Raw genomic sequence first — 12,323 nt, 5'->3', positions numbered from 1 at the left:
TTAACAGAAAATGAGTTTGTAATGTTGCTGAACTTTAATACAGTTAACAGCAAATGAGCAGGGCTGGCGCGTCCATATAGGCGAACTAGGCAACCGCCTAGGGCGCCAAGTAGCTGAGGGCGGCGCAGCACGACACATAACAGCTGATATAATATGTTTAACGATTATTGAAACTAGATGATAATAGATTTTTTTAACAGTTTGGAATGTTTATATTGATATAAGTAATTATTTAAAGTCCACGGTGACCTGTTTATGAATTGAAATAAGTAAAAAAGTACAAAAAAAAAACAAGCCTGCTTACATTTGATTGTTGACAAAATCTTAGGCCTACGTGATGTATTTTGAGGCAAGGGAATTTTTTTTTGGGGTGTCCGGCGGGGAGGCATTAAGGTTTTCTGCCTAGGGCGCCAATTTACCTTGCACCGGCCTTGCAAATGAGGGTTCATACTTTTAAATATAAGCTAATTTAATCATGATTTTGAGAATAAGAATTTATGTTTTTCATTAAATGGATTGTATTTCACTGAAAATTGCAGGTCGCTATATTTTTCTGGATCAATATGTAGAGTAGTTTGTTCTGAGAAATAAGATAAATAAAAAGTTTAGAGGTTGGTAAGGTGGTAAGGCTAGCTGCATAAAAACACATATTTTCTTTGAAAAATGTTATTTTAGCAGACATTTTACGTATAATTATTATAGGTGACTTAACCTAACCAACCTTTCACTTCAGTATTATTTGTCTAATTTCGCAGAAGCCACTACACTACATATTTACCTTTTATACTACACAAATTTACCTATTTCTTTCCTTAAATATTTATGTGTTTTGAAAATTTTTATTTTAGTAGTATTCCAATTCTCATTCTTACTGTTTGAATTTGATATTCATATTCAAGAACAATGTGGTCTATAAAAAAAAATAAAAATATTATACTGCCCTAGTGCAGACTTTTAACTTGAAAGAACAGAGGAACTACAAAACCCATCAAAAATAACAAAATACCAAAATTATTCAAATCTTTAACCACACAGAGACCATTGGGAGTGACGAAAACATACAGAGTACACACAGAACTTGAACAATGTATGTCACCATAAGGTCAAGTATTTGAATGGTTTTGGATGGTTTTTTTTTGTTGCCTCTTGTATTCATAGTTTTTACTTGGTATTACTATGATATTTAAATCTACAATTACCACAACAAAACTGTATAAAAATAACTTCTTATATTATAATGTTTAAATGCTATTGCCCTTTTGGTTTTGCAAGACAACAGTGCGGAATGTTTTTGCAAGTTACGCGTTTTTCCTAGCTGAACCTTGAAAATAAAATTCACATACATATTGTGAACTATGGTATGAAGAATTTGTTTATACACCTATCCCTTACTTAGCACGACTAATTTGTTCCTTAAAAATGCTCGTGTTATTTAAAATTGCGTATTCTGAAGCATTAATTTCCATAAATAGCAAGGCTAATTTATTTAATGTGTTCCAAAATTGTGTAGGAAAATATACTTTACGAAATATAAATGCGTTGAATAACACTCAACTATAAATATGTCACACCATTTATCTTTATATGCCTCCCATCGCACTTTGTATGACAAATACGACACAGCCTAACAGGAGATATGTAGTTATGTACTTTATCGTTAGTCTGCTTGCTGACTTGCATGCCCGGGCGTGACCTCCAACTCACATCGCGTACCTTTCCAAACCATCCTTTACTGACAGTGAAACCGATATTACTGTCCGGATAATTACATTTTAATTTTTCAAAAATTAAAGTGCTTATTTGCGTATCACCACCTGGTTCACACCAATCCTGTCAAGCCAATGATTATTTTTTTCATTGCAACATTCATTTAACAACCTTTTCCACGTGAATCATCTGTTCATTTCTGCTCTGGTATCTAATGTCAAATATATTTAGTCTAGTACAACCAACAGCATCAGACTTATATAAACTTTTGGTAAGAGTCCTTATTTTGTACGAATGTGCGCACAGTTGACTTGCTTAAAACTAAAGTGCGGCCAACATTAGCATTACATTCATGATAATCTGCGGGCCGTAATTCTTCTAGTTTTGTCTCAAATACTTGAACACGATGCATTATGGGTGATCAAGTACGTACAGTTACCGGCAGCTGAATGGGCAGACGTTGCTTTTTGTTTGAATGAATTCGCTGCTACTGGCTAGACCGAGTTCACGGCCCGGTTTGTGGTCAGGCGACAACGGAACGGTACGGCGGTATACGCGCGGACGTAAAAATATTTGGTCCTTTACACTCCATAGCTGCAATTTAACTTGCCATAGCTGATGTTTGTACAACAGCCGATAGCGTAGTCAGATCTACGCGCACATCTCTTCCCTCCCGGTTTGGCTAAGTGTATCCCACGGCACATCTGTTGTTTACTGAAGTTGAAACACACTTCGTGGCGTCTTGCTCAACTTTTTTTTTGCCTGCCGAGATTTTGTGGTAACTGAAATTTACAGATGTGCTATTCAAGACTGGGGCAGTAAAATTTACTTCACGCTAAATGAATCCGCGCAATCTGAAGACGTGCTAAGTGAGGGATAGGTGTATGTATTTTGAAATCATACAGTTTTTTTGCACCGTAGGTATGTCTTACATATTAACTTTACTTTTGGGACAATCATTAGACATCTTTCTGTATATTTAATTAATTTTTTTTAGTCCTGCCTCAGCTTATTATGTAAATGTTTGCTTGACAAAACTGATGTCGGTGAGAAGTTACTTTCCACTTTCCCATATTTATTACTAAAATAACCACCCATCACCACAGTAGTGGATCCACAATTACCATTCACCACCTTTGTGGTGGATTCACAATAACCCTCCATAATGTTGGTGGATCAATAGTAACCTTTAATAACCATGATGGTAGATCCTAAATAACCATCCATCACCACACTGGTGGATCCATAGTAACCATATGTCACCACAAAGTATGATCCACAATACCCATCACCACAGTGGTGATCTCACAATAACCGTCAGTCACTAGGGTGGTGGATTGATGAAAACCGTCCATCACCATGATGATGGAACAATAATGGCCATGCATCGTAACTGTAGTTGATCTACAATTACTATCTGTCACCACTGAGGTGGCTCCACAATGACCATCCAACACCACAGTGGTGGTTAATCAATAACCATCACCACACTGGTAGTCCACAATAAACTTCCATCACCATGGTAGTGGATCCACTGTAAACATATGTCACAACAGTCGTGGATATACAATAACCATCTTTTAGCATGTTGGTGGATTTAAAATCACCATGATGGATCCACAATAACCATCTGTTATCACAGTGGTGGATCCACAACCATCTGTCAACACTGGTGGTTTACAATAACCATCCATCACCACAGTAGTGGATCTACAGTTACAATTCATCACTGTTGGTGTATCCACATATCCATTCATCACTACAGTGGTGGATGCAATATAACCATCAATCACTTTTGTAGTGAATCCACAATAACGATTAGTCATAATGGTGGTGGATCCACAATAATGATCTGTCACCATGGTGGTGGATCCGAGGTCTTGCTTTTCTGATTGCAACAAGATAGGGTAATGGGCCCCATTGTGGAATACTTTTTAATCTAAGGCAGAAAAGTCACATTGTTTATTAAAATAAAAATTTTATACTTTGCAATGACAAACTTATATATTTCGCAGACATAAATAAAAATTCTGGCACATGCAAATATAATGCCAATTAAATCAATATGATATTATATATACATATGCAAGTATTTCACATTAAGCTTCAGGTGTCCACAAAGTGGAATACCTACTTAGCCAATCCATGAAAAGTGGGAATGTTTTGATATATTTTAAAACATTAGTAATTAAGATATGTTAGTTTTTGGTTTATTGTACAAACATTATACTTACAGAAATAACTTAAAAAAAATTTTTGTTGTTACTTCCAAACAAAGTTTTTAACATTTTTTTGGTCAGTCAGCAGCATACACACAAATCTGGCTTGAACTGACACAAATTGGCAACCCTGGAATAACTTATCTAAGCTTTAAATAGCAACCATATTTGGTGCAGAACATGGCTGAAATGTGTGTAATTGCTTAACATACTTTCGGTGTAAAAGGTAAGCACTGAATTACATTTATAATACTATTTCATAAGTGATGTTTGTTGTGTAGCATCCGTTACAAATATAACTAATTTCTTTGTTTTGTAAACTGTTGTAGTTTTGGGCAGTGGCGTAGCCAGGATTTGTGTATGGGGGGTGTTAAGAAACATGCCCCCCCCACCCCCGTATTAAAGCGGGGGGTCCGGGGGTCCTCCCCCGGGAAAATTTTGATTTTAAGGTGTAAAATAGTGCTATTTTAGTAGTTTTCGGTACTTAAATTTAAATATTGTAATGGTAAAAATTTTATTAATTTTTAATATGAAATTTGTTTGAGTGATGAATAAGAAATTTAATTAAAGATTTAGGGCTAAGGGGGGGGTTTGAACCCCTAAAACCCCCCCCTGGCTACGCCCCTGGTTTTGGGAAACAATAAATAAGTATTCAAAAGTGATGTCTGACCTATTACCAGGTTGTTGTCATTATTAAAACATTGTATTAACATAATATTATTAAAATAAAATGTAACGGATGCTACACTGTAACGGATGCCACATTTCTGTGAATGTGTTCTACATATAAAATTCTTAAAACTAAATTTTTATTTTGTTTTAAAAATATACATAACCTTTACATTTTCTTTTTTTCAGTAATTGATGAATGTAAACTTTGAATTTATTATTATTTAGAGTGACAGTATATATTAAATTGTTTTATAACTTTTGATAAACACAAATGTTACAAACAATTGTCATTATTGAGTTTATGATAGCCTAACCTCAAAACAAAAACCCTTCAATAAAGTTTAAAAATGACTGCTGGCATATATTTCTGTTTTACAAAAATTATGTTACCTACTATAAGTAACTTGAATCTTAGTAATCTTTACTTGAAAGCCTTAATACATTTTAGCATGTTAAAAATATTTAAAAAATACAAGTTTACCCATATATTTGTGATCATAATTTAATTCTTTATGTTTTTCTTTACTTGTTCCAGAACCATGGCTCCAGTAAGCAATAAAAATCGAATGGCCAAATGCCGAGAGAAGAAAAAACAAGATCCAGAACGGTGGAAGGAGTACTTATAAAAAGATAAATAACGAAATAAGAAGAAACGAGATGAGCTTAAATAAAATGAAACGAAATAAGGATAGTGTAATTGATGCTACTTTAAAACAGAAGAAACGTGAAGCTATGAGAAGATACAGAACATAGAAAGCAGAGAAGTGCAGTACAAACGGGAAAACACCGGAAAAAGCTTTAGGTTCTTACAAATGCACAAGTACATTAAGAAAAGCAGTTAAGAAATTACAGTCAGCTCTTCCATCCAGTCCTACCAAGAAAAGAGCTGTAGTTCGCCAGTTAGTGAAGGACATTTTCAGTAAAGCCGGTCAAACAATGTGTGTAACTGAGAAATCTCCAACATTGAGAGCACTAAAACCAGAGACAGAGAAAAAGGTTAGAGACTTTTATAACAGTAATGGAATAAGTTGGCAAGCACCTGGTAAACGAGACTACAAATTAATAAAAAAATGTAGAAACAGGAGAAAAAGTGCAAGAACAGAAGCGCTACATGCTGATGAAAGTAAATGAGGCTCATGCACTTTTTAAGGAAAAGTGCAATGATGTTGTAAGTAGATCTAAATTTTATCAACTACGTCCACAGAACGTCCTTCATTTCAAAGAGACACCACACAATGTTTGTTTGTGTACAGTACATGCAAACTTTAGTTTTCTGACTGAAGTATTTTCCAGTTTCTCAACTGAATCCTTTACCCACAAATCCATTATTGATGCCATGTGCTGTGATCTTAACAGTGAAAGATGCATGACATATAGTGTGAAAATTGTCATTATGATGTGTCTGTACTTCTAAAACTAGAATGTGACTCCCTGCAGAAAGTAACATGGAATAAATGGGGAAAATCTGAAGATGGTAGTTTGAAAGTCTTGAAGAACATTTCCACTCTTGCTGTTGTTCAGGAAATGAACGACACACTTAAATCCTTCAAAAAACACACGTTTGTAAAATCTCAACAGTTTGAGTACTTTGATAAAAAGAAGCAGAACCTTGGAAAATGTGATGCCGTTGTTCAGGTGGACTATGTGGAAAACTATAGCCACACTCCGCAAGATGAAATTTAGAGTGCACACTGGCACCACTCACAAACAACTTTATTCACATGCTGTATTTGGTATGGAAATGATCAGGTTAAGTCATATGTTGTATTGAGTGATGATCTTTCACATTCAAAACAATCTGCATGGGTCTTTTTGAAAAGTATTGTGTCAGATTTTAAAGACAGGTTTTGTAAAGGTTTAGACAACATTTATATATTTTCAGACAACTGTTCAGGGCAGTTCAGAAGCAGGTACACTGCTTTCAATATGCTGCACCTTGCTGATGACCTGAATGTGTCTACTGTAGAATGGAATACATTTGCACCTGGACATGGAAAGGGTGCAGTAGATGCAATAGGTGGAAACATTAAGAGAAATGTGTGGCTGAGTGTGAAATCTAGAGCCACTGAGATCACTTCATCCTATGACTTCTATCTAAGCGCAGAAAAAACCTGTAACAATACACAAGTTCTGTATGTTTCCAAACAAGATGTTGACGAGACTGCTCAAAATCTTCTGGCTAAACGCTGGGAGAACATTAGAGAAGTTCCAGGAATAAGGGATTATCATTTCTTCAAAATGTTGAATAGAACTAGTATATTATTAGGTCTGACTGCTTATTCAGAGAAGAAAGTGATTGACATATCTCCCAAAAAATGAACTGTGTGAAAAGAAAAGCTTGAAATTCAATGACGTCTACTCTGATGAGTCATTAGACGATCAGCCTCAACCACTGGACCAACCGCGACACTGCACATAATTTTTGCAACCTTCTAATGAATCACAATCAAATTCTCAAACTGAAAGTGAAATAAGGAAGGAGAACATTAAACCCGGCACCTATGTAATAGTAAATTTTGAATCTACAAAAAAACCACCATTTCAAATATGCAGCAATATGTCAGACCGCTTGTGATGAAGAAGAGGAATTGCGGGTAATTTTTTTGGAAACAATATAGAAATAACAAACTATTCATTACCGATGAAAGTGATGAAAAATATATACGCTTTGAGCAAGTTAGCAAAATTTTACACGTTCCTAGTGTTACTTTTCAAGGACTTAGGCTGGTATATCAGTTTCAAAATGCACTTGATGTTAATTAGTTGTGTTTCCAAATGGATTATTTTAAAATCAGCCTCAAACGTATGAGTTCACTTTCAAGTTAATGTTTATCAAGAACTATAGTAACTGTGTTTATGTAAAACAAAAAATTATGCCTATATAATATTAATAGTTTATCACCATGTAAATAAATGGGTAAGTGTTTTGAAAGTATGTTGTTACTGTTTAAGATGTTTTGTAACCAAAGGCAACTAATAATTTCATTACGGTAAACATTATTCTTGAATAAGCAGAGCCTACTTGTTTGTAAAATTGTTAAACTTGTAAAATAAAATTTGTTACATTCATTACACCAGTGACTGTTTTTTTACAGTAACGTAGACGTTTAGGAATACATGTTACATTTTTTTACAGTAACGTAGAAGTTTAGGAATACATGTTACATTCACTTGTAGAATCCGTTACAGGAGCTGTGTAGAATCCGTTACATTTTTGTAATCATTACAATAAACTTTATAATTGTGATACTATTATTTAAATATAACAAGAACAATCTTATATCCTTCTTTTATCAGGAGAAATAAAGTTACACTGCTGCCTCTGATGCAGAAGCTAAACTTTAGAGGAATGTGTCTCAAACTGCTATTCTGAATTGTGTGGAGGTAGCATCCGTTACAGCTCTTTAAAAAAGAATATATTCCGTAAAATTAAAGTCTTCACAATTACATTTTGGCAGGGAAAAAGCAGCTCCCTACTTTATTTGTTTCTATATAAAAAACACAATATATTTTAATTTTTCATAATATATCACTTTTACAAGTAGTGGGAATGTAGCATCCGTTACAAATGGATTGGCTGTACTAGGTGTTCCTAAAATTAAATACTTTAAAAAATATGTTTTTATGGTTTAGTTTCAGAAAAATTGTCATAATGAAATTTCTGTTATAACCCATGACCTATTGGTTACTCATTACTATAATATTATAGATTGCAAAAATTTTAATTCCCAAGAAAAATTGAAAAAATTACAAAAAAAAATTGTACAAATGTTTCTAAAAAACCTCTGAAAATGCCTGTCAAATTCTGTTGTATTTATTTGCATTTTAAACAAATAAAAATTAGCCCAAGAATACGTACACATTTTTCTTGGGCCCACTTACAATACTTTAGACACTTAACCCATTTCCCCATTTCATTTGTGCTCAACGAACAGAGCTGGCCACACCTCAGACATTCCGCATCATCTTCAAATTCTTCACGTTCATCTTCATATTCACTCAAAGAAGTTGAATTGTTATCCGTGTCATCGCTAGAGGTAACAGATGACCTTGACTGTGATTTTCTTGCGCCTTATCCTCTTATTGTCATGGTTTAAGGGCTAACTACACGCAAGTGATCTTTTTACTGAATGTAACGCAGAAAATGTTTGATTTTTCTTTGATTGTTCTAACTCATCTTTGTTATGTGTACAAGTGTGCACCTTGGCTGTACATCTTTTCCTTACACGATTTCTGGGAAAATCCCTATGCACTGTTAGTAAGGGACTAATTTTTTCAAATGATCTTGCAGGCCTAGTTTATATGGCATTACTAGCAGCGGTGGCACTGCTACATTCTGACGATAACATGTCAGTATTTTGTGATGCGCGTCTCATAAGTACATCAGTGTTTGGTGAACCACTGTTCAGCGAATTATCTATAGTCATGATCATGGAAGACATCTTTCTTCAGAGAAAATATTCCACTTTTCCTAAAATCGTTCATTGCTGTTCTAATGCAGCTGCACGAGCATAAACCTTCACAAAGAGTTCAGATAACTGATATGCAGTGTGTGATTTGACGGACAGGGTTAATTTGGTTGGCCAACCATGACCTTATTTCATCATTAAAATAAGTCTTGAGTGGGTGCATGAAAGAAATGTCCAGTGGTTGTAGCTTGTGGGAGCTATGTGGGGGAAGTCACACTAGTGTCACATTGCAGTCTCGTGCAGCCAAAATTAGGTCAAGATTGGGTGTATGCAAATAATGTCCATATAAAATAAGCAATAAAGGGATCGTCCTCAGGAGTACGCAGAGAAATATCCTGATTTCTTGTCAAGAACTTGCGAAACCACTTTCGTCCTGCCGACTGTTTCTCCAAATTTAATTGATGAGAAATGTTATTTGCAATGTCAAATTGAAACGCCAGTCTTCTAATGACTTTCATTGAGAGTCCAAAATATCTTTCATCCATATTTAAGCAATGCTGCACAAGTTTTTTTTTTCTGTCTCTTTAGAAAATGTTGGCCTTCTGCCAAGAGGAATGTTTAGCATTTCGTTGATTTCTTTATCAGGATTATTGTTTGCCTTCCTGACGAACCGGAACAGTGTAGCTCTGGGAACACTGAATGTTAGTTGTGCCTTCAAAAACCCCATTTCCTTTGCCTGGACAGCACGAATTGCATTGTCCATTTTTTCTATGTCCCACTTTCAGCCATCACAGTCAGCCATCTGTAAATTATTGACCTGTTCATTAAACTTCCGCCATACGTTTATAAAACAGCCACAATACAGCGTTCAAAAAAATTTATTTTTACACATTAAGGCTCATATTTAGTTGTTTAACCAGTGTATTTAAATTTTAAAAATTACTAAATGAACTTTATTAAAATTACTAGATGAAGCAATTCAGACGTTTTAATGACAGCATCAAATAATCAGATAAATTTAAATGAACAAGGAAAACCAAGAATATGCAGAATAATTTTCCTATTCAATAAATATGCGTAAAGCTTTTTTTAGTACGTTAGTAGGCCTGGAGCTAACATATTATTAATGTAAACAATGTACCTTGAAGCCGGCCTTTTATATTGCAGCAGACACGAAAATTATATGCATGGCACTTTTGCTAATGTGAAGTAAAATGTAATGTTAAAGTTATAGTTAACCCAACGTAATAAAATTTTCTTATTAATTTTTAACTTAGAAACATACATGTTTTTTATGGAGTTGGTTTATATAATATAAACTGAAATAGTAATTTTAATCGTCTTTTTGACACCCGTAAGTACTGAAAAAAATTTACAGAGTGCTAACTACATGTTTACAATTCGATATTTGCTATCATAACGTAGACTCCAAGAAATTTTAGAAAGGTGTATCCCAATGTGGAATATTTCATATTCGGCACTTTGTTGTATTCCTTATTGGGGAACAATGGCCATTTTGTTACCTAATTGACTTGTCCCGGGCTTCTGAGAGGGGCACAGGGAGGAGCGGGAGCGGTCCCCGAGCAGGGGTCGCTGCCCAAGAGCAGGGAGTGGTAGGAGCGGTCCCCCAGAGAGGTCGCTGCCTACCAGAGGAGGAGGGAAGGAGGAGGAGCGGTCCTGCAGAGAGGTCGCTGCCTACCAGAGAAGGAAGGAAGGAGGAGGAGCGGTCCTGCAGAGAGGTCGCTGCCTACCAGTGGAAGGAAGGGGGAGGAGCGGTCCTCCAGAGAGGTCGCTGCCTAAAACAATACTGCTCAAGTATTCAGTCACTTTTATTGGCCCAGAAATACTGGGAAGAGCTTTCTGCCTGGCTTAGCTCAGCCAGGGTAAATATACAAAATATGTACATATTCAGTAGGGAGGGCACATCTGCACCCTTCCTGTGCATACATATTCGACTTACAAAACTCTTTACATTCACTTGTATCATTAACAGTTTCTTGTCACAACACCATATATTTACATATTTGCCCTGAGTTAGACGGGGCAGGTAGACAAAGTCACCTTACTTTACATTCCCCTTTGTCTGCCATCTAGGGGCGGGTGGCGAACTAAATGTCCTGCCCATAGAGTGTGTAGGAGGGGTGGCGCACCTGGGGCTTGTGCTATTATACCAGCCGAGGCCAAAATGGTGGACATGACAATTCGCCCCCCTCCCTCTGTGGCCTTGACTGGGATCGTTGCACATGCCAGGAGTCAGCACACTGGGCTTCAGTCCCAGGGCTGGCTCCTCTACACTGGCCACTACACTATGTGGAGGATAGACGGTAGCGGGCTGGTCTGCCCAGCTGTTCCCCTGGTCGTAGGGTCCTGGAGGTAGTTGTCCTGGTGAAGAGGGGCTAGTAGGTTCCTGGGGTTCGGGGTTTTTGGACAGATCTGTTTTCCGTCTCCATGGCTGCAGGTGAATCCTATTCTGGGGAAACCATATTCCTCAGTCTGGAAAAGGTTCTTTCTTCCAGTGGCATCTTGCCTTTGAGAGGGCGCCGCTCAGCGGCTGTCTCCATGACTGCATGGTCGATTTCCCCTTTGGGGTTCCTCCTTTCTGGCACCACTGAAAACCACTGCTCGAGTTATTTTGGCTTAGCTTGGTTGTGGCAGAGCGAAGGGAAGGAGTTTCTTGAGGTCTCTGGTCCCCTTGCGTCAACACAACCATAGGTTGGTCTCTGTGTTGTGCAGTGCAGATTCCAGGATTAGGGTTACCCCCACTTTGATTAGGGGCATTCAGGTAACCCATTCCTTTGGTGCCCCAGTCAAGAGTCCGGCGGGACGTTCGTCCGAAGTGTATAGTTTGATCTTCAAAGTCCAATATCGCCTGCTGCTGCGTGAGCCAATCTTGGCCCAGCACAAGTTCTTCTCGAAGGTCCTTTGCGACTAGACATGGGATCTTCATCTCCACATCGGCTATGCAGCATTGTACCACAGCATTGCCCAGTAAGGTCATGGTGGATCCCTGGGTGGCAAGCTGTGCCATTTGGGGTTGGGAATTAATAGGGGTCCCTATTATCTGCACAACACTCTCGCGCACATAATTAGTGGTGGCGGCTGAGTCGATAAGAGCCTGAATGGGCTGTGAGTCCAGTTGCACCTTGACTCTTGGCAGTTCTTGTTATGGGTGGTGCTGTATGCACATAAGGCTCGGGGTCGGTCTACCTTCGAGCCGAGCTTGGGAGTTGAGGTCTTCTACCTTCGGTGTAGGTGTAGGGCTCGTTGGCACCACTCTTTCCCTCCAGGGGTCTACTGTGTTGAGGCTGTTCCTTTC

This window comes from Bacillus rossius, chromosome 1 (assembly GCF_032445375.1).
Source record: "Bacillus rossius redtenbacheri isolate Brsri chromosome 1, Brsri_v3, whole genome shotgun sequence".
Taxonomy (NCBI): Eukaryota; Metazoa; Arthropoda; class Insecta; order Phasmatodea; family Bacillidae; genus Bacillus; species Bacillus rossius.
This window is presented reverse-complemented; position numbering follows the sequence as displayed.